This window comes from Carcharhinus amblyrhynchos, chromosome 3, assembly GCF_965287045.1.
Source record: "Carcharhinus amblyrhynchos chromosome 3, sCarAmb.v2.hapA, whole genome shotgun sequence".
Taxonomy (NCBI): domain Eukaryota; kingdom Metazoa; phylum Chordata; class Chondrichthyes; order Carcharhiniformes; family Carcharhinidae; genus Carcharhinus; species Carcharhinus amblyrhynchos.
Genome location: NC_137326.1, coordinates 16348215 through 16372668, shown reverse-complemented (window position 1 = coordinate 16372668; position 24454 = coordinate 16348215). Strand labels below are relative to the sequence as shown.

The following is a 24454-nucleotide window of genomic DNA, read 5'->3' as shown; positions in this document are numbered from 1 at the left end:
ACTGACAACAACCTCACCCATGCCCTATCCTTGTATTTGCCCTCCTAATTCCCCATGATATTAAGGGACAATTTAGCAAGGACGATCCACCGAAAATCCATTCTTTTGGACTGTGGGAAGAAACCAGGGCATCCAAAGGAAACCCAAGCAGATACAGGGAGAATGTGCAAGTTTCACAAAATCACCCGAGGCCGGAATTGAACCTGGGTCCCTGGCACTGTGCAGCAGCAGTGCTAACCACTGTGCCATCCTTATAATGATTATAATTGGGAATGCACTAGAGACCAGAATTTGAGGGTATGTTTATCTTGGATAGCTGTGGGGCTGGAGGATGTTATGGAGATCCAGAGGAGTCGGAGCATGTTAAGATCGCGGGACAGCAGCACAGTGGTCAGCACTGCTGCCTCACAGTGCCAAGGACCCAGGTTCAATTCCCGGCTTCAGTCACTGTCTGTGCAGAGTGTGCACATTCTCCTCGTGTCTGCACGGGTTTCCTCCAGGTGCTCCCATTTCCTTCCACAAAGGGAAGACGCACTGGTTAGGTGCTAAATGTTCCCTCAGTGTGCCCAAACAGGCACCGGAGTAGGGGCTTTTCACAGTACCTTCATCGTAGTGTTAACGTAAGCCTAGTTCTGACTAATAAGTACTTTAAGATGAAGGACAATGCTACCCCCATTGCTGTGGAATGGCTTTCCATGTCCGTCTCAGGGCTGGGAAGCGACCAACCAGAACGACCAAGCGTGTACAACACGCAATGTTTTCCTGAGTTGGGATCACCCTTTGAAGGGGATGAGAAACAAAGGGCAGGATTTTCCAGCACCCTGCCCCCACTGAGATCTTCCCATCCAGGCCAAAGTCGATGGACGTCTGCTGCCTCCCCTGCGGCGGGTCTGGAAAATCCCAGCCAAAGCCAGCGAAGCTCCAGTGCCGAGGCTTGTGAGCGCGAGCAAAGTGGCTGAAGGGAGATGGGGAACAGATGGGACTGATTCATTCATTCATAACAGGAAGTCTACTTGACAGAGCTAAAGTGCGAGAAGAGCTTTTTCTGTACACTGGGAGAATGGAGGCTACTCTCTTTCTAAAAACGGAATTAAAACACTGTGAAAAGAGAAGTATCATTCAGCTCTGTAACTTTCAGCTTTTGAGTATCTGCAGATCACGTGCCACGAATGCATGACACACACTGCCATCTTTTAAACTGCTTTAATATTTAACAGAACATCCAATTCCCCAACATCCCGGCCTTCTTCAGCAAGGCCAACTTTATTCTGTCAGCTCTCCAACAGGAAACAAAAGCACTGCAGACTCAAAATCCCTTCCCCGGGATTCAGCAGATGTGCCTGTCGAGTCAGGGCCTCCAAGCGGCTCTTTCCGATTTCTGTTTCTCAGTATTGCAGCAATCCATTAATTATTAATCGTCAGCTCAGAATTTTTACTCTTGATCCTGTCGGCCTGCCTCAGTCGGTAGCTCTCTCTCTCCCCTCGGAGTCAGGAGATTATAGGTTCAAGGCCCACTCCGGGGTGCCAAATTAAAGGCTGACACTCCAGTGAGGTACTGAGGGGGTGCGGCACCTGCTGGAGGTGCCGTCTCTTCGGGTGAGACAATAAACCAAGGCCCTGTTTGGCCCAAGAAATCTCATTGCACTGTTATGAAAAAGAGCAGGGTGGGGGGTTATCACCCGTACCCTCGTCAGTATTTACCCTCAATGAAAATCACTAAAACCAGGTTATCCGCTTATTATCACATTGCTGTTGTGGGATCTTGCTGTGCACATCTCGGCCGCCACGTTTTCTTCACTTCGAGTAGTAGTTCATTTGTCGTAACCTGCTTTGGGGGGGGGGTCCTGTGGTTGTGAAAGGTGCTATATTAATGCAGGTTGTCTGTTAAATCAGAGAGTGTAGATTTGAGCATCAACAGGAGAATAGGCCATTCAACCCCTCAAGCCTGCTCATTTAATTGGATCAACTCAACTTCATTTTGCTGCCTTACCCATGCTCTTTTCTCCCTCTATCTAATCTGCCCATCTCGGTTTGAAAACTTGAAGTGACTCAGCACCAACGACCCTTTGAGGAAGATGCGTCCACAATTCTACAATCCTCTCTAGAACTATAGAACATTACAGCACAGAAACAGGCCTTTTGGCCCTTCTTGGCTGTGCCGAGCAATTTTTCTGCCTAGTCCCACTGACCTGCACCTGGACCATATCCCTCCACACCCCTCTCATCCATGTACCTGTCCAAGTTTTTCTTAAATGTTAAAAGTGAGCTCGCATTCACCACTTCATCTGGCAGCTCACTCCACACTTCCACCACTCTCTATCTGAAGAAGCTCCCCCTAATATTCCCTTTAAACTTTGCCCCTTCACCCTTAACCCATGTCCTCTAATTTTATTCTCCCCTAGCCTCAGTGGAAAAAGCCTGCTTGCATTCACTCTATCTATACCCATCATAATTTTATACATCTCTATCAAATCTCCCCTCATTCTTCTACGCTCCAGGGAATAAAGTCCTAACCTATTCAATCTCCCTCTGTAACTCAGCTTCTCAAGTCCCGGCAACATCCTCGTAGACCTTCTCTGCACTCTTTCAACCTTATTAATATCCTTCCTGTAATTAGGTGACCAAAACTGCACACAGTACTCTAAATTCAGCCTCACCAATGTCTTATACATCCTCACCATACCATTCCAACTCTTATATTCAATACTTTGATTTATAAAGGCCAATGTACCAAAAGCACTCTTTACAACCCTATCTACCTGTGATGCCACTTTTAGGGAATTATGAATCTGTATTCCCAGATCCCTCTGTTCTACTGCACTCTTCAGTGTCCTACCATTTACCTTGTATGTTCTACCTTGGTTTGTCCTTCCAAAGTGCAATACCTCACACATGTCTGCATTAAACTCCATCTGCCATTTTTCAGCCTATTTTTCAAGCTGGTCCAAATCCCTCTGCAAGCTTTGAAAACCTTCCTCACTGTCCATTACACCTCCAATCTTTGTATCATCAGCAAATTTGCTGATCCAATTTACTATATTTTCATCCAGATCATTGATATAGATGACAAACAACAATGGACCCAACACCAATCCCTGCGGCACCCCACTAGTCACAGGCAATCCTCCACAACCACTCTCTGGCTTCTTCCATTGAGCCAATGTCTAATCCAATTTACTACCACTCCATGTATACCTAGCGACTGAACCTTCCTAACGTCCCATGTGGGACCTCGTCAAAGACCTTACTGAAGTCCATGTAGACAACATCCACTGCCTTCCCTTCATCCACTTTCCTGGTAACCACCTCGAGAAACTCTAATAGATTGGTTAAACATGACCTACCACACACAGAGCCATGTTGACTCTCCCTAATAAGTCCCTGTCTATCCAAGTCTGAGTGAAAGTGTATCCCTGCAAAGCCTGGCTGCAATTTTCACATTTTGATCGCTTGTTCTGGATGCCCCTGGCAACAGCAAACCATTTCTTTGGGTGCAATTTCCTATTTTGTTCACAAATTGTTCTCTTGGGCTTGAAAAGTGGAGGGCAGACCATTGGCTGCCTCACCAGGATACCTCACACCCACCGCCTCCCTTCACCCACCCCCCGTATTTTCAAACACTCTGGAAAAATAAATCATAGAATCGCAACAGGGCAGAAGAGGCCATTCGGCCCATCGAGCCTCTGACAGAGTCACCCAGGCTCTTTCCCCCACCCTCTCCCCATAACTCCACACATTGATGTTGCTAATCCCCCTAACCTGCACATCTTTGGTCTCTGGGAGGAAACCGGAGCGGCCAGAGGAAACCCGCACAAACACAGGGAGAATGTGCAAACTCCTCACAGACGGTGACCCAAGGCTGGAATTGAACTCACGTCCCTGGAATCACACTAAACCATTGCACCACCATGGAAGAGGCAGGTCCCATGGCCATGCTGGCTGGGCGGGTTTGAAAGATGTGCTCAGAAAGATTTGGCTCAGGATGTGCCAGGGGACAGTGCAGGGATACTGCCCAGGCGTGACCCTCTTTCTCCCTGGGGGCTGTACACACCTCTGGACCTCCTGTGGGGAGGCATTCTGCTCGACAGGTGTATGTCATGCGGGATATGTTGTGATTCATGTTGATGTATGGACAATGGAACTGGGGGAGGGACAGACATAAAGACCTGATAATCATATTTAAGTGAATGAAATGGGGGGATCCCTGGCTTTTATTGTCATTGATGGGGGAATGGGGACAATCGAGCGGGAAATCGCACTGGTGTAAACACTGTTTTGGGATTTCCGTTCGATTCTCTGCCCCTTCATCAGTTCCTGCCTCCCAAAAGTAGGGATGGAAAATCCCCTCCTTTGTACCCATTCTGTGAATCATTTTAGCATGTTAACCGCTTTAATTAGACCACCCATCAACTTCCAAAACTCCAGGAAATATAATCCTCAATTTACGTAATCTGTGCTAATAATTTTTTACATCTGTCCTGTCCCCCACTAAGACAATATATTCTTTCTGAAGCAGCAATGCCCAGACTGCCCAGCAGCAAGGTGGTACAGTGGTTAGCACTGCTGCCTCACAGCGCCAGGGACCCAGGTTCGATTCCCGGCTCGGGTCACTGTCTGTGTGGAGATTGCACATTCTCTCCGTGTCTGCGTGGGTTTCCTCTGGGTGCTCTGGTTTCCTCACACAGTTTGAAAGTAGAACCCCCACAGTCAGCAGTTAACATGCTGGTTAGGGTGGATTGGCCATGCTAAAATCTCCCTCAGTGTACCCAATCAGACACCGGAGAGGGGCGACTAGGAGGTTTTCACAGTAACTTCATTACAGCGTTAATGTAAGCCTACTTGTGACACTAATAAATGTAAATCTGAATAAAATGTAAGATAGGATCTGACAAAGACACTGCACAACTGAAGTATAACTACCTCTCCTTTTGTATTTCAACTCTCTAGATAAAGGCCAACATCCTGTTAGCCTTTTGACTACTTTACACGCCTGTGCACAAGTTTCTAGTAATCTTGGTATCCAGCCAGCCTAATTCCTTCAGCCCTCCACCATTTCTAATCACTTGTTATTGAGAAAAGTTTGTCCTTCTTGGGTCCCAAGTTCTTCACAAGCTTCCACCCTGAACTCCACCTGTCAGTTTTTCCCACTCACTTCATCCACCTCTGGAGATGATGGCTTTGTAATAACGTCACTGGGCTAGTAAACTGGCTAGTAATCTGGAGGCCCCGGATGATGTGCTGGGAGCAAGGTATTAAATCCTAGCTGCTGGAGTTTAAGTTCAGCTTAGAATTGAAGTCTCACGAATCATAGAACCCCCACAGTGCAGACGGAGACCATTCAGCCCATCGAGTGTGCACTAACTCTGAAATTATCCCACCCTAGCCCATAACCCCATGTGTTCACGTCACTAATCTCCCTAACCTACACATCATGGGACACTAAGGGGCAATTTAGCATGGCCAATCCTCCTAACCTACACATGATGATGGTAGAGGCTCCATCACACAGCTAACCAGGTATCTCTCCCGCTCTTTCCACCTGCCATTGGAAGGATTTGCAGGTTGATACTCAACCGGTTTGGTCATATTTCCCTTCACCATCATGTCCTGGAGTGGGACTCGAACCCACAGCTGCTGGTTCAGGGGAAGGACCACAAAGTACAATTCTCAAATCTAAAGAGTATTTTGGTGCTGTGCTCACGTACTTTGTCTCTATTTCTTCTCCAGGCCAATTTTCCTCTCAACTGAAGCTGATGTTGCATTGATGAATGGAGTTGGCGGAAGCCCAGACTTTCTTAAAAAAATACACACTCAAAATAGTGATTATTATCACTTCCTCTCCACAACTTGGCTTTCCCTGTCTGCCAGTATAATTAGTTTTCTGGCAAAAGAGGCAATTAGTGTCAACTTGTCATAAGTCTAAATACTTTGAATAGCAGCTATTTCAAACATTTTGCCTTTTTAGCTGACACTTTATGCTTGGCATGCTTCGGTGAATTCTCAACTAAATTCTCCCCATTTCCCTTTTTCAAAACTAAAACAAATGCTTTTTTTTAAAATGGGAGGTGGGTTCCAGCATTTAATGCCCATCCCAATTGCCTTTGAGGGGGCAGTCAACCATATTGCTGTGCATCTGGGCCCACAGGTAGGCCAGAGCGGGTAAGGATGGCAGACAGGCTAAAGAACATCAGTGAACCGGATGGGTTTTTACAGCAATCAACAATGGTCACTATTAGGCTTTTAGATCCAGATTTTTATTGAATTAAAAATTTCACCACGTGGGATTCGAACCTGGGTTCCCCCCCAGAGCATTAACATGGGTCTCTGGATTACCAGACAAGTGTCAGGGGCGGCATGGTGACACAGTGGTTCGCACTGCTGCCTCACAGCACCAGGGACCCGGGTTCAATTCCAGCCCCGGGTCACTGTCTGTGCGTTCTGCCCATGTCGGCATGCGTTTCCTCCGGGTGCTCTGATTTCCCCCCAGAGATGTGCGCCTTGGGTTGGTTAGCCATACTAAGTTGCCCCTTAGTGTCAGGGGGACTAGCTAGGGTAAATGCATGGGGTGACAGGAATAGGGCAGTGCAGATTCGATGGGCCAAATGGCTTCCTCTGCATGGTAGGAATTCTATGATTCTACGAAGTGTCAATCTCACTAGGCCACAGCATCAAAAGCATTGTCGGAGAAAGGAATAAGATTGACATTCATCAGTTCTACAGGATAATGCAAAGATAAGCCATTGACATATGGAAGAATACTTTTTTGATACATAGGCTCCGATGTGTAGGAGCCAGGAAGAGAGTGGGCGGGTGGTGTGGGGCAGCAAGGGAGGAGGTAAGAATTTCCAACAGGAAAGATGGAAAGTAACTATTTTCCCAGATGTCTTGAGGAAAATTAACTGCAGGATGTATTTTAATTTTTTGCAACAGCCAGCCAGTCTGACAGACCAGTTAGCTGGTGGGAAAAACAGCTGAGGGGAGCATATGTCTAATAAATCAGACAAGTCAAGAGGAGGAAGAGGTGGTGATGTGGTGGTAATCTGACTTTGGAGAGTGGGAGCACTGCTGCCTCACAGCACCAGGGACCCAGGTTCACTTGGGTTACTCTCTGTGCGGAGTCTGCACATTCTCCCCACATCTGCTTGGGTTTCCTCCGGGAGCTCCAGTTTCCTCCCACAGTCCGAAAGACGTGGTGGTTAGATGCATTGGCCATGTAAAATTCTCCCTCAGTGTACCCGAATAGGCGGTGGTGTGTGGCAACTAGGGGACTTTCGTAGTAACTTCATTGCAGTGTTAATGTAAGCCTATTTGTGACACGAATAATAAATAAGCTTTAAACTTAAACCAGGGAGCCCATTTGAACGTGAATCCAGGTGTTGCAGTCTGTCGGAAAAGGCTCTGGGGCAGCGTACATCAATGGCCCTTGTGGATCCTGCAAGTCGGGAGCATTGGCTGTTTGCCCTGGAAATACATTTGCATTTGCACTGATTTAAATAAATACGCTCCAAGCCTAGATCCTACGCTACAATGTACCAGGGGTAAATACAAAATTCAGTAGCAGAAATCACGTGAACCTCTTGGTCTTGGATGGTGTCAAGTGTAAGTTGCGACTTGATCTTTCCAGGTGAGTGATGAATATTCTATCATGATCCTGTCGAACCTTGTCCATGGTTTACTGAGAAATCAGTAGGTCAGGGTAGCCAGCTTCTGCCCTGCTCTTGTAGCCTCACTGATGATATGGCTGGTCTAGTTAATATCGGAATGATGACACCCCCTCCTCCCCCACTCCCTCCCCCAAAAAGGAGGAGGCACTCTGTAATAGTAGTGTTCTTGGAAAGTTAGCAGGAAATGGTTAGACTTTTTTTGCTCAGGAAGGTTTATTACCCAACATTTACATGGCACAAAAGGTGATGGTCACTTGACAGTGATGTTATCTGGGGGGCAGCATGTGGTGAGCACTCCTGCCTCACAGTGCCAGGGACCCAGGTTCAATTCCTGCCTTGGGAGACTCTGTGGGGTTTGTATGTTCTCTGTGTGGGTCTCCTCTGGGTGCTTCAGTTTTCTCCCATAGACCAAAGATGTACAGGTAGGGCGATTAGCAGGATCAATGTGTGGTGTTACGAGGATAGGCTAGGTGATGGGCCAGATTAAAGTGCTCCTTTAGAGAGTCAGTGAAGACTTGATGGGCCAAATGGCCTCCTTGTGCACTGTAAGAATTCTATCTGAGTTCCATTGCAGGCTGGCACAGACTGTTTCACTAGCGGAGGTGTTGTGAGTTGGACTCCTTCGCAAGCAGTTCCATTTTGGAATCTGATAGAGCAAAGACTATTGATGAGGCAGCTGAAGATGTTTAGGCCAATGGTACTTCCCTGCAGATCATTCACAATGAGAACCTGAGTCTCCAATGACTGCGATAAGGACTATATTGTCTTCCATTGTGTCCAAAATAAGTCCAGCCCCACAAGGGAACCTTTTCCCAAGGTAGAAATGTCAATTACTAGGGGACATAGGTTTTAGATAAAAGGGGGAAAGTTTAGAGGAGATGTCAGAGGCAATTTTTTTTGCACAGAGGGTGGTGAGTGCCTGGAATGTGCTGCCAGAGGAGATGTAGAAGCAGATACACTTCAGAGGCATCTTGACAGATACATGGATATGCAGAGAATAGAGGGATACGGACCGCATAGAGGTGATAGGTCTTTAGTTTAGAAAGGCATCATGTGTTGGCGCAGGCTTGGTTTGCCAAAGGGCCTGTTCCCTTTCTTCTAATGCTCGTGCACTCAAGGGCATCCAGCTGGTGTGGTCACACTTGAAAGGTCTTGAATCATGTAGTTTTAGTGGAAGCTGAATTAAGTATCAATGTGCAAATTATTGATGAGTAGGTTGGAATTATGGATCGTTTTATCACTCTGCTGATAAATCAGAGGAAATTGATAGGGTGGCAATTGACCGGATTAATCTTATCCTTTTTTTTGTTGTGGACAGGACTTGCCTCGGCAATCTTCCTTGGGAAGATGCCAGTGTCACGGATGTACTAACAAAGGTTGGTTCGGTGAGTGGTTACGTAAGTCCAGTTTGCAGGTCTTCAGAAGTACCAGTGGTTGCAGCTTTGACTCCGGCCTGTGTAACCAGCATCTTAATGTCATATGAAGTGAATCAAGTTGACTGAGTATTGACAGCCATGTTGTGGAGACAGTCGGGGAAAACCACTTGCATTTATCAAGGGACAGACTGATCAGTGGTGGAGAACAGGAATGCAGACATCGACTGCGGTTGCCAAGTCCTATACATACACACATGAAACACTTAAGATTAAGGCCTGTCAAGAATAAAACCATCATGTCACAGAGCATTGCTGCAATTGTCAGTGATTACAATAAGTAATAATGACCTATAATAACTGTACTAATAACTAATATGTATGGTATAGTAACCAATACATATCATATCAGCACAGGCTTGGTGGGTCAAAGGGCTTGTTTCTGAGCTGTAATGTTCTTTGTTCTATATTACCGATCTGGAAATGATTTTGAACGACTGGTGTCTGTGTTTGCCAATGAGGCTTGTATGAAAACATCACATAATGTTGAGGTGGTGTCAGAAGGTAACAGGACAGATTTGATCGGACCAGTTTTACATGGAGACACTAACCAACTTGGAAGGCCTCATATTGCATCCAATTACTTGAGAAGTTGAACATCTTTGCTTGTGAGACAAATCCTATCCCTGCTCCTTTCAGCATCCTGTCAAGATGGTGATCTCTCACTGTCATTAAGGCCATCTACTGCATTTAGCTTGCACATTTGTAGATCCCTAGTGGCACTTGTCCATTACAAGTCAAAAGACTTGTCTATTATAAGGATAGGATGGTTATGCCATGAAGCATAGTTCTCCCATCCCACTGCACTGATTTTTTTAGTGCAACGGGCCAGGATATTGCAGCAACATCTGATCCGTGGGATCCACGCTGGGCGTCCCAGCACCGGATATTCAGCTGTGTCAGCTCCATGCCAGGAATCGGTGGGGAGACACATCAATAATTGAAGTGAGCATCTCCACATATTTTAAATACAATTAACAGGCCCAGAGATTTCAGTCCTGGACCTGATAGCATCCCCCCCTCCCAACTCCACCCGAGTGCTTCACTCCAGTGGGGTCAGATCGCTAGCTCCCCACAAGGAGGGAGCTATAGTAATCCCCACTAGAGTGAAGTGGAGGGGCAATTGGGCCCCCCCCCCACAAGAGGGTTGGGTGGCAGGGGGGTGGTGCCCCTGGATATTGGTACCTTGGCAGTGCCAGTCTGTGCCTCTTTGGCACTACTCAAGGGTAAGAGTGCCAATGCCCAGGGGGCACGATTGGGTAGTGCTAAGGAGGCGAGGCCTGATGGGGTAATCGGTGGGGCTAGGGGGCCCTGCTGCCACTCTGCAGGGAGTGCATTGGGACTGCCAGTGGGGCGGGAGGTGGGGGCTGCGGAGGGAAGGGGTCGAGGCTGGGCCCGGGCACGCTTGGCGGGCCAGCAATTAAGCCATGGAGGGTAGAGAGCCAGCATTGCAGGAGTTGTTGGCCAACAATCAAGCATGCACAGTGACTCGCTGAGATCTATGCTGCCAGCCTCCTGAGTGGGATTAGCCCCCACACACTGATTTCTGGGGTGAATCATACTAGTGCACCCTGCAGCACACAGCGTGTGGGAGATTCTTTTTAAACTCCCGTTGAAAACAAAAACAATGTGAAGTTGCCACGCAAATTCGACACTTAGAATTCTTTGGGGAGCGTCGCCCCCTGCACTTTTTTGCTGAGTGAAGAAGCTACGTATAACCTGGACTGTCCCCTGAATGTCGCTGGCCTATTTGTTAGACATTAGGCCAGTGGTAGGCAACATGTGGCCAGCCCTGCGATCCCTGCAACCCTCTGCCCTGCCACAGCCCGAACGCTGGCCACCTCCCCAAGAATACCCAGGCCCAGCCTCCAAAGTGGCACTCTGCCTTGTGATGATACTAAGTGTGGCTTACTAGGGATTTTGTTGACTGTTGTCCACACATGCAGGGCTGCCAAGCTCCGCCGGTTTTGTCCACCGACTTTTTTTTTCCTTTTTAAAGTTAAAGTTTACTTATTAGTCAAGGCTTACATTAACATTGCAATTCCTACCAGTCTGACTAAAGTGATAGGCATGCAAAGCAACAGCATGTGATGAGATGCATGCTGATTGCACACAACATTGACTGTGAGAGCTGCGCGCTCCCTCTGCACCCAAAATGTAAATCTTTTTGCTTTTAACATTTGAAGTTGATGACAGTTCCATAAATATATAAATGATTAAGTGTTTTCCATAACTCGTTCTGAGATTTTTGGCACGCATTCAATCTTATTTATGGGGGTCACGGTTGGGGAATAAGCCTGAGTTCAATCTTGCAGCCCACTGCAGTAAAGGAGGACCAATCGTGTGACCCACTCACTAGTTTAGGTGGCCCATCACTGCACTAGACTGAGGTCAACTGGATGTGATGTTATATGCTTGGCTTATCAAAAGGGCCTTGGATAACGTTAGCACACTAAGCTCAAAACAAAGGGCAAGGTGTATGCAGTCAGGGGACAAATAGCTGAATGGATAGCAAATGAGCTTTTAAAAAAAAGCAAAATAAGGGGCAAGGGTTAATTATTCAGCGTGGGGGAGGTAAAAAGAAAAGTTCCACAATGAATAATGCTGAGATCAATCAATCAAGCATTTGGACAGTGACATAAGTACGGTGGGTATAGAGGGATATCGGCCAAACGCGGGCAATTGGGACTAGCTTAGGGGTTTAAAAAATAGGGGCGGCTTGGACAAGTTGGGCCGAAGGGCCCGCTTCTATGCTGTAAACCTCTATGACTCTAATCATTCATATTTAAAAATTTCAATTTGTGCACAAGCAAACAAATATCAAAATTTGCCCCATGCTAACATTCTAGTTGAGAAAGTGCACCAACCCCTCTACTTTCTCAGAAGACTAAGAAAATTTGACGTGTCTACCACAACTCTCATCAACTTTCACAGTCGTACCAAAGAAAGCATTCATTCTGGTTGTTTAACAGCACTGTCCAATAGTGCAAGGAACTACAAAGGGTCTCGAACGAAGCCCAGTCCACCATGCAAACCAATCTCCCATCCATTGACTCTGTCTACACTTCCCGCTGCATCAGAAAAGCAGCCAGCATAATTAAGGACCCATGTACTCTGGACATTCTCTCTTCCACCTTCTTCCATTGGGAAAAAGATACAAAAATCTGAGGTCACATACAAGAACAGCTTCTTCTCTGCTGCCGTCAGACTTTTGAATGGACCTACCTTGCATTAAGTTGACCTTTCTCTACACCCTAGCTATGACTATAACACTACATTCTGCACTCGCTCGTTTCCTTCTCTATGAACAGTATGCTTTGTCTGTATAGCGCGCAAAAAACAATACTTTTCACTGTATACTAATGCATGTGACAATAATAAATCAAATCAACTCAAATCAGAAAGCACTAAAATGGGAAGGGGAGAAAGTGGACATTTAACTCTGAAGAGTGAAAGAGAATACAAGAAGACATCATTAAACCTACAAGGTGACTACAGTAAAATGGCAAATGAATTGTCACTGATCAACATGAGGGGCAGCACATTGATAGGAAAAATATCACCCACATCTTCATAGAATCACAGAATTCCTACAGTACAGGAGGCGGCCATTCACCCTTCAAGCCTGTACCACAACAATCCCACCTAGGCCTTATCCCTATAACCTCTGCTACTCCCCTTGCCACTAAGGGACCATTTAGCTCACACATCTTTGGGGTATGGGGAGGAAACTGGAGCACCCGGAGGAAACCCATGCACACACGGGGAGCATGTGCAAACTCCGCGCACACAGTCTCCCAAGGCCAGAATTGAATCTCTGGTGTTGTGAGCAACGCCACCGTGCTGCCCATGGTAAATAAAAAAACTGGATGGGGTTGTGCCTTGTGACGAAACGTTACATACGTGAAATGTTAATTGTGTCTTTCTCTCCCCACAGATGCTGTCTGACCTGCCGAATATTTCTAGCATTTTCTGTTTTTATTTCTGATTTCCAGCAGTACAATATTTCTCCCCCTCCAAACAAAAAAGCTGAAGCTAATACAAAGTTCAACTTATACAAGATCCTGACCGAGCCACACTGATAGTATAAGGCTCAATACTGGCCTCCACACTATAAAAGGGCAGAGAAAACTGGAGAAAATGTAAAGCATGTCAGCTAAACTGGAAGATGATAGTAAACAGGGAAGATTGAACAGTTTGGACTTTTTACTTTAGAAATGAAGGACTTAAAGTGCTGCTTGAAGTAGGTCTTCTAAATTATGATTGGGTTGGACATGTCAGCATGGAGAGAATGCTTTCATTTGTGGGAAATTCCAAAATGAAGAGCCATAAACACAAAATAGTCACTAATAAATCCAATAGGGAAATAAGGAGAAAGATATCTACTTAGCAAGGTTGGTTTGAACTCATGACCACAGGAAATGGCTAAACCTAAACATCATAGAAGAATCATCACAGAATCCCAACGGTGTAGAGGGAGGCCATTCGGCTCACCGAACCGGCAACGACATCAATCTCACCCAGGGCCTATCCAGCACCCCCCATCCCTGTAAATCCATGTATTGTTCCTGCTCTTCACCCTGAACGTAAAGGCGAATTCGCTACGGCCAATCCACCGAACCTGTGGGAGGAAACCAAGCCGTCCGGAGGAAACCCACACAGACACGGGGAGAATGTGCAATCTCCGCACACCCAGTCACCTAAGGCTGGAATTGAACCCGGATCCCTGGCGCTGTGAGGCAGCAGTGCTAACCACTGTGCCACTGAGCCACCACAGCTTAGCTGCTTTCAAAAGGAAATCAGAAAAGTGCAACAGGAAAAAAAAAGTAATGGAAAGATAGGCTGAAAAATTGGAATGGGACAAAGTTTGTGCAGAATTATAATCATCTGCACAGACTAACGGACCCAAGTGGCCTGTTTTCGAGCTGGATGTTGGGTGTAATCCTACAGTAAGCAGAGATTCAGTGTTTTGCTAAAGATTGGTATTTTACAGCGATGACCAATCCTTGCCTTGCCTGAGAGAGACTTGAACAATTGTCAAGTAACACTCAGTTACAGTATCATTATTGATAAATTCCTAGGATGGTCCTTGAAGAAGCCCTTGACTTTGGGTTGTTATATGATTTGAGAGATGTTAGCATTGAATACTGAGTTATTCCACTCTACATCTGTCCAGGTTTACATTTTGGAAATGAGATCTATAGGGAAATCCCAGGATAACATAAGGTCATCGCATTAATATCACACTGCTGTGTGGGGGAGAGGTGTCTGCTAATTGTATATCATTTGCATTTAATTGCAGGCAGATAGTGGGCACTGACTGGAGAATATGGTAAGGGGATATATCAAAGCTGTGGATATCGGGTGAGAAGATGCATGTTTGTAATGCATATATCTACAAATAAATACCCAAGTTTTCTTTTTCAAAGTTTCTGTTTTATTTATTCATGAAGAGGTGAAGATAGGCGTGTCCAACCTGCTTGTGGGTGGCCGTTATATCTCCTTTTCTTTTTCACTCAACTAACTGGTGAGCAAATTTCAGAAGGATGCACGAATTTCAGAAAAAGATTGGGTGTAAAGAAAGGAACAACTTTCTGAGCAAACCTGAAGCAATGTGAAAGCAATAACTCGATAACTAGGCCTCTCCTGCGGCCCCGTGTCCCCGCCTCAAACCTCTCCTTGCCCAGTCTCTCCTTCCCCACATCTGCTCCTTCCCCTCGTGGCACCTCCAGCTTCTCCTTTCTCCTGTGGCGCACCACCCGCCTCTTCCTTCCCCATCGTGGACCCCCAAGCTCTCCTCCACCCCCACGAGCTGACACATCACTACTGGTCTTGGCTCAGCCGTGAATGAGCCTATCAGCACAAACGGGAGAGGAATGACCTGTGATCTGAAGAGCAGCCCATTGCAGAATCTTCACCCTCATTTATCCAACTGCCCGGCATTTTGAACAGAGGCTCCAGGGGCCACAAGGAATGGCTTTGGACACCGTAGCTTTCCCCCACCCCCTCCATCCATTACAGAAGCCTGAGTCAAGAGGTTTGGGATGGGGAATTCTACAACACAAGCACTAATGGTAGAGTGATTAGAATTGAGCAGCAAGAGTTGAAGGCATGAGGGTTTCTTAAGTAGGTTGTTGGATTGGAAGAAATTACAGAGAAAGCAAACAGTGTGGCCAGAGGGATTTGAAAGCATTTGGAAGCCGCCCAAATTAAAAATAAACAGCGTCTTGCCCACAACACACACACGGTATGCTTCTGAAACTAAATGACACCACTACTCCCACTGGGACCTCAAACAGATGACAGATTTCAAAGTGGGAACAAAACAAACACAAGGGGCCGGATTTCCCGCCTGCTCAGGAAAATCCGGACTGCGCACATTCTGCCACGCACACTTTACCCACTTGTGACTCTGCCCAGAACCTTTGTCTGCTCAGCTGGGCTTGTACTCGCTGGAGTTCGTAAGGATGAAAGGAGATCTGATCAAGGAATATGGACTTCAATCTGGATAAGTGTGTAGTGGTCCATTTTGGCAGGTCAAATGGGATGAGGGAGTATAACATCAAGGGTAAGACTCTTAGCAGTGTAGAGGATCAGGAGGATCTTGGGGTCCGGGTCCATAGGACTCTTAAATCGGCCTCACAAGTAGAGGATGTGGTTAAGAAGGTGTATGGTGTACTGGCCTTCATCAATCGAGGGACTGAGTTTAGGAGTCGGGAGATAGTGCTGCAGCTTTATGAGACCCTAGTCAAACCCCTCTTGGAGTACTGTGTGCAGTTCTGGTCACCTCATTACAGAAGAGATGTAGAAGCTATTGAAAGGGTGCAGAGGAGATTTTCAAGGATGTTGTCTGGATTGGGTGGCATGCCTTATGAGGATAGGTTGAGGGAGCTCGGTCTTTTCTCCTTGGAGAGACGAAGGATGAGAGGTGACCTGATAGAAGTGTATAAGATATTGAGAGGTATAGATCGGGTGGATTCTCAGAGGCTATTTCCCAGGGCTGAAATGGCTGCCACAAGAGGTGGCATAGGTTTAAGGTGCTGGGGAGTAGGTACAGAGGAGATGTCAGGGGGTAAGTTTTTCACTCAGAGGGTGGTGGGTGAGTGGAATCGGCTGCTGTCAGTGGTGGTGGAGGCAAATTCGATAGGGTCTTTTAAGAGACTTCTGGATGAGTACATGGGACTTAAAAGGATTGAGGGTTATAGGTAAGCCTAGTAGGTAGGGATATCATCAGCACAACTTGTGGGCCAAAGGGCCTGTTTGTGCTGTAGTTTTTCTATGTTCTAATGTAACATCTTTTTAAAAAGGGGTTGATAAAGTAAGTGTAAACCAAACGTTTCCTCTAATGGGGCAATCTAGAAGCAGAGGTCACAGGTATAGGTTGAGAGGCGGTAGATTTAAAACTGAGATAAGGAGGAACTACTTCTTGCAGAGGATGGTAAATTTGTGGAACTCACTGACCCATAGTGCGGTAAAGTCTGAATCATTAAATGTTTTCAAGGAAGAGATAGATAAATTTCTAATAAAAAAAAGTGATAAAGAGATATGGGAAAAATGTGGGGCGGTGGATTTGAGATCAGGGAGAGATTAGCCATGATCTGATTGAATGGCAGGGTAGACTCGAAGGGCAGGATTTACTTACTTCTGCTGCTAATTCCTATGTTCACACTGAGGGCAAATTTGCAATGGATTTTTCTTGCGAGGAGTGTGTGAGGAGTGAGGGTGCAGAGGCAGGCTAGTTAGAAGACTTATCTCTCCTCTCCAAAACAGGTTCAGATCCTAATATCTTTTAATGGCCCCTACATCTCAACCTTCACCCGCCCTTGCCGAACCCAACCCCCCCCCATAGCAACCATGCCCTGTCAAACTGCCCATGCCCCTTACCCCACTCAGTCACTACCTATGCCACCTTAAGTTGCCAATGCCACCTCCATGCTTCTTTCATCTTCCCAACCACCTCCACGCCACAGCCAACTATCTAATGCCAGCAATCTCATCAGGTGGCTCTTGCCAACACCACTCCCATCCACTCACCCAACATTAAAATTCAGTGCAGAAGATGGCACAGGGGTTAGCACTGCTGCCTCACAGCCATCCAGATTCAATACCCTCAACTGTCTGTGTGTTCTCCCCGTGTTTGTGTGGGTTTCCTCCGGGTGCCCCAGCTTCCTCCCACATTCTGAAACACATGCTGGTTAGCTGCGCTAAATTCTCCCTCAGTGTATCTAAACAGGCGCCGGAGTGTGCCGACTAGGGGATTTTCACAGTAATTTCATTGCAGTGTTAATGAAAGCCGACATGTGATACCAATAAATAAATAATAAAATAAATAAATGTCACTCCATGCCCCTCAGATCATCCAAGTCCCCTATAGTCATTCACCCAATTATCACTGTGTACAGTCTTTAGGAACCAATGGGAATTGCAATAACAGTGGGAAATATTTTAAAATAATTGAAATAAATGATAAATGATGCTAACAATCTAATAAAATCCTCTATTCAAGTTCATTATCACTGATAAAACAATTACTCTCATAAAAACAAAGTGTGACCCTTTAAGTGCCTATTGTGTTTGTAAAAGACAAGAAGCTACAAAGGCGCATTTTATTATTACAGCTTCTTAAAACTGTCCATCATACCTGGCTCAATAGCTCAACTGCCGAACTGAAGCCTTTAGCAGATTTTGAAACCTAACCAAGAGCAAGTCTTCGACTGAAGTTGTCAATGTCCTAAGCTTTTAAACTAAAAATTCTCCATTGGTTCAAGATGGTTGGTCAGTGATCCAAGAAGATGTCAAAAGTTCAATGTCCAGAGTATGTTTTTACCTGCACAATATCTGGATAAATAGAACATAGAACACTACAGCACAAACAGGCCCTTCGGCCCACAAGTTGCGCCGATCATATCTATACCTACCAAGCCATAGAACTATCTGTAACTCCCAATGCCATTAGATCCCATATACTCATCCAGAAGTTTTTTAAAAGACCCCAGCGAGTTCACCTCTACCACCACTGACGGCAGCCAGTTCCACTCACTCACCACCCTCTGAATGAAAAACTTACCCCTAACATCTCCACTGTACTTGGTTCCCAGCACCTTAAACCTGTGTCCTCTCGCAGCAACCATTTCAGCCCTGGGAAATAGCCTCTGAGAATCCACCCTATCTATTCCTCTCAACATTTTATAAACCTCTATCAGGTCGCCTCTCAGTCTTCGTCTCTCCAGGGAGAAGAGACCTAGCTCCCTCAACCTATCTTCATAAGGCATGCCTCCCAATCCAGGCAAAATCTCCTTTGCACCCTCTCAATAGCTTCCACATCCACAAATGGTGATAATACTGGGAATAGAACCTAGGACCTTGGCCACAGTACTGCGGGTTACAGGATACAGTGCAACTTAATCAATTCCATTTTTTAAAATATAACACAGATCAACATGTACAGAAACCAGACCAGGCACTGGCAATAATCCAATAGACAAATAAGTAGTACTCAGTGCAAAAACAGGATGTTTACGTTAAATATCCTGGGATGGCAGGTCTGTCACATGAGGACAGATTAAGTCGGTTAGGATTATACTCATTGGTTTAGAAGAGTGAGAAACTTACAAAATTCTAACAGGGTTAGACAGAGCAGATTCAGAAAGAATGTTCCCGACGATAGGAGAGTCCAGAGTATGGGTCATAGTTTGAGGATCAGGGGTAAACCTTTTAGGACTGAGGTGAGGAGAAATTTCTTCACCCAGAGAGTAATGTCCGATTTCAAGAAGAAATTAGATATAGCTCTTGGGGCTAAAGGGATCAAGGGATATAGGGGTGGGGGAGAAAGAGAGGAGGAGAGGGGAAATCAGGATATTGAATTTGATGATTAGCCATAATCAGAATGAATGGCAGAGCAGGCTCAAAAGGCCAAATGGCCTATTCCAGCTCCTGGTTTTTATGTTTCTGAGCATAAACTTCACTAATCTCCTTCTTAGAATGCACAACCTTTAACCCAGACAATACTCTTACCTCTTCAGCCTGGCCATAATTCAATGTCCTACACAGCTAATCCAGTGGAATTCTGAACCAAGACTGCATTGGAAAGTTAACAGTGCTATACCTATCCTGATGCAATCATATCTTACTAGTGTACTGGATGCAGAGATTCTGGCCCTGTTGCTGCGTGTCAGCTTTGCAATTTATATCTTTGCAACACAGCAATATTTCTGTTCTCATGATAGTACCATTAAAAAAAAATCAATATTGACTTCTGAATGGAAGCTGATGGTGAATTATTGATTATATACACAGACATTTGTCCCATTCAGCTGTCCTCCTGCCAGTTTCCCAGCTATAAAATATTTAAAACTCATGTCTGTTCTAGCTCAATGGATTCCTCGTCCTGGTTCCATAAACTGGCAATATGGGGAGAAGTAGAACCTCAGATAGTATTGGAATTCAACCCACATGAGGACAGAGGGCTATTCGTTCATTGTGGTAAGTTACCCTGCAGAGTTAAGATGATATACACATGTACACGCGCACACACACAGACACAAGTTCGCGGACTTTCACTGATTTAACCATCTGTAACGCAATGCAATTTCTGATTACCCAGGCTGCAACACATATCTCCTCTCTCAATGCATAAAAGATATACAATCATTCAACAAACGTGGCTTCCTTGCCTCCATTTAGGCTTTACAGATCTGCAAATTAAATGTTAGCGAATGCAGACGCTCCACAGCGCTCCTCCCTATGCCATATTTCAACACCAATCACCATTGTTTGCAAATTTGGAACTTTTTCCCATGAAATAATGCCAAGCTTCTAAAGTGCTTCAAGCATTTCTGAAGGAGTTTGGATTTCACAGCCAGGGGAGAGGGTGGGGAGGGTGCGCGGGAAGAAGTTTGATACTTTGCAATAGAAGTTACAAAACGAGATGAGGTCTGTGAATGAGCGCAAGGAAAAGAAAAGAATAAGAATCGAGTTGACAAGTCAGTTACGAGGGGGTATGGGTTTAAGGTGCGAGGGGCAAGGTTTAAGGGAGATGTACGAGGCAAGTTTTTTTTTTACACAGAGGGTGGTGGGTGTGTGGAACGCACTACCGGGGAGGTAGTAGATAGAGATATGATAGTGCCTTTTAAGGGGCATCTGGACAACTACGTACATAGGATGGGAATAGAGGGATATGGTGGCCGTAAGAGTAGGGGGTTTTAGCTCAGTCGGGCAGCATGGCTTGGAGGGCCAAAGGGCCTGTTCCTATGCTGTAATTTTATTTGCTCTCTTTGTTCTAACAAAGGCCAGTACAACACAGGAACAGGCCCTTCGGCCCGTCAAGCCTGCGCCGATCACATTGTCCTACCTAGACCAATTGCTTGTATCCCTCTATTCTCCGTCTGTCCATGTGTTTATCCAGACAAGTTTTAAATGTGGCTAATGTACCTGTCTCAATCACCTCACTTGGCAGAGCATTCCACGCCCCCAACACCCTCTGTGTAGAAAATTTCCCCCGCACATCTCCAGTGAACCTTTCCCCCCCTTAAATTGAACTTGTGCCCCTTTGTAATAGTCATTTCTGGCCTGGAAAGTAGTTGGAGATTGTATTTGCGGCCAGTAAGATAGAGGTTAGGGAACACAAATGAGGAGCAAAATACAAAAAGGAAAATGTCAAAAGTGGAGCCAAAAAAAGGTGATTTTGTTGCTAAATAAGGAATTGACCAACCGTTTGGAATATCGTGTGCTGTTCTAGTCAACGGAAGGTACAGAGCCAAGTGATGATGCCGAATATAAGGAATTTGAGTAAAGGTTAAAGAAGTTGGGCTTGCTCACTTTAGAAAAGACAAGAATTTGAGGTGATTTAGTGAAAGCCTCGTTTATGATGAGAAATGACCCAAAAGAAACTATTTCATTTTAAGGAGGGTTGAAAGGCCATAAAACACAAGGGGGAATTTAAGAAGTTATAATCAAGATGGGATGTCAGGCAAAAACCATTATGTAATAAAGTTAACTGTGCTGCTGTTCAGGATTGAGACTGAAGTATGTTATACATAAGAACTAGGAGCAGGAGTAGGCCATCTGGTCTCTCGAGCCTGCTCTGCCATTCAATAAGATCATGGCTGACCTTTTCATGGACTCAGTTCCACTTACCCGCCCACTCACCATAACCCTTAATTCCTTTACTGTTCAAAAATGTATCTAACCTTGCCTGAAAAACATTCAGTGAGGTAGCCTCAACTGCTTTGCTAGAATTCCACAGATTCACAACCCTTTGTGTGAAGAAGTTCCTCCTCAACTCAGTCCTAAATCTGCTTCTCCTTATTTTGAGGCCATGCCCCTTAGTTCTAGTTTCACCTGCCAGTGGAAACAACCTCCCGGCTTCTATCTTATCTATTCCTTTCATAATCTTATGTGTTTCTATAACATTTCCCCTTATTCTTCTGAATCCCAATGTGTATAGTCCCAGTCTACTCAGTCTCTCCTCATAAGCCAGGGACAAAGTAGGGCGAGTTTCATTTCTAACTATGCCACATCTGCCCTAGGAGTGCTTGATGGTGATACTGGGTGCCAACACTGGAAAATACTTCATTCCTCAGCACTAAGATCAATCACTTTGATGAAAGCTCACAATTCAACAACCGCTTAAAAAAAAATTGTGCAACCCAACCTCTCCTATTTTAATCAAAGTTTATACATGACAAACACCAGTTCAGGACACTCACTTTCTTTTTAATAAAAAAAAAAATCACTCTTGTAGCTTATTGCTCCCCAAACATTACAGATTAGGAGATTTCCCACATGCTGTGGGCTAAATGGAAAGTTCACCAGCTACTCTGAAAGCTCAATAATCATTTCTGGCCTTGTACTCGGGAGATGCTGCTAAAATTGACAGGTTTCCACCATTCATCATCATATAGATTCCGCTGGCCAAGATATATTGCCAATATTACCCAGTTACCACAAACAGTGCAGAAGTTAAGTTGGCACTTCACATTTTGATTTGATTTATTGTCACATGTATTGGGAGACAGTGAAAAGTATTGTTTCTGGTGCACTATACAAACAAAACATATTATTCATGGGATACATAGGGGAGAAGGAAAGAAGGTGGTGCAGAACATAGTATTATTGCAGAGTTTAAGAGAGTTAGAGTTAAGTTTTAAGAGCATAGAATAAGAACAAAGAACAAAAGAAATTACAGCACGGAAACAGGCCCTGTTTCTGCACCAAGCCCGACTGAAATAAAACCCCTTTACCCTTGCTGGGAACATATCCCTCTATTCCCATCCTATTCACGTATTTTTTGAGCCCCTTAATAGTCACTAAGTGAAAGATAGAATTAGAGGATATGTTAAGGATGGCTCAGGGCAGCACGGTAGCACAGTGGTTAGCATTACTACCTCACAGTGCCAGGGATCCAGGTTCGATTCCTGGCTTTGTCACGTCTGTGTGGAGTTTGCACATTCTCCCCGTGCCTGCATGGGTTTCCTCCGGGTGCTCTAGTTTCCTGCGACAGTCCGAAAGACGGGCTGGTTCGATGCATTGGCCATGCTAAATTCTCCCTCAGTGCACCCAAACAGGTGCCAGAGTGTGGCAACTAGGTGATTTTCGCAGTAACTTCTTTGCTGTGTTAATGTAAGCCTACTTGTGACAATAATAAATAAACTTAAAGAAGTTGCCCACTCCGGTGTCACCATTAATCAGCCAACACCATGGCCGCAATTCTCCCATCCCACTGCATTGATTTATTAGTGCAGCGAGCCAGCAGGTTTAGGCAGCGCTCGATCCATGGGATTCACGCTGGGCATCCGACCCCGAGCGTGTCTCCCAGTGCCGGATTTCCGGTGCCATCAGCTCCGTGCCTTCAAGCCAATCAAACACCGATTTTTTTTTAAAATTCTGGTCAAGGCAACGTGCAGCATTGAAATAGCCACAGCATTGAGGGACAGCACTCACATCCAATAAACAGCTTACTTTATAATCTTAGCCCAGCTGGAAGGATTACCATCTGGGAGTCAAACCATGTTAAACTGTGTTCACTCTTATTAAAGGTCTTCAGGTCTGCTCACCAAACATCTGTTGCTGTCCATTTGGACTTGTCTCTGAGTCCCAAGAAAGAATGATACTGGTTTTCGAAAGGAAATATAATTAAGAAAGCAATGGCACATGTTCAATGAATGGGTATTTTTAATGATTACATTCAAGTGTTCAGGGAACATGCATCCTCTTTTCAAATCACTCCTACAACTGGTCAGTTACTAAGATATAATGCTGTCCAAATGTGAGAGCTTAGGCAAGGAATAATCTCAAATTAAATTTTAAAAATCAAATCTTCAGTAGGTTCATTTATATTCAGCGACATAGACTCTCATCAAGCAAGCACTTAAGTAAATATTAATAATAGTGCACTAACTACGGTTCTCTTACTCTCTGCTGCTTTACTGTTTGATTGCAACATTCTCCAAGAGGGGTTCAGATTGTTGGTCGTGGAGTTGGCATGATGTGGGTTCAGCATCAAAATACCAAACGGATTTCTCCCATTAGCTCTGGGATTCACCAACCAAAGATCCTTCCTCACTCCAAAAGGAACCTACAGATAACGAGGGGTCATTTTGATTCCTCCCAATAGTTACATCTGCCTGGGTTATTGGCCCTACAATATACTGCCATCTCACCCTTATTTTTATATATTCATTCCTGGGACATTATGTGTCACTTGCTAGCCATTTATTGCCCATCCCTAGTTGCCCTTAGAGGGCAGTTCAGAGTCAACCACATTGTTGTGGCTCTGGAGTCACATGTAGGCTAGACCAGGTTAGGACGGCAGATTTCCTTCCCCACACGATGTTGGAATGTAACCGGAGACAACTTTATATTGGATGTAATGTGACCAATGGGAACAAGATGTAATGGTCAGCTGACCTAGTAAATCTTGGAACCAATTATAGAGTGATGTAATAGTCAGCTGATCAGCTGCTTCACTATAAATAAGAAACTATGTAGAATTGTGGGGAGCTTGGAGTGGCCCAGGGCAAGGCCTTAAGTTTGGAGTAATGATGTTTCTTCATTAAACACTTTCTTTGATTTATAAGTTGGAGTAAGTTTTGTTGTGTTTTCATTAGCTGCATTTTGAAGAGTTCCTTCTGAAGAAACAAAGGAAATCAGTGAACCAGATGGGTTTTTTTCCCCAACAATCGGTTTCATGGTCATCAGTAGATTCTTAATTCAAATTCCACCAGCTGCCTTGGCAGGATTCAAACCTTGGTCCCTAGAACATGAGCTGAATTTCCTGATTAATTGTCTAGCGATAATACCACTAGGCCATCGCCTCCTCTGCAGATGATGTGTGGCACAGAAACACCTAGAAACCAG

At 45.2% G+C, this 24454-nt stretch overlaps 1 protein-coding gene across 1 annotated transcript in view; it reads right to left on the bottom strand.

The window, feature by feature from the left end:
• Window positions 1-24454, bottom strand: part of LOC145336444 (calcium/calmodulin-dependent protein kinase type 1-like) — a 200931-nt gene that overhangs the window by 152369 nt on the left and 24108 nt on the right. The gene's annotated exons all lie outside the window — the stretch shown is intronic.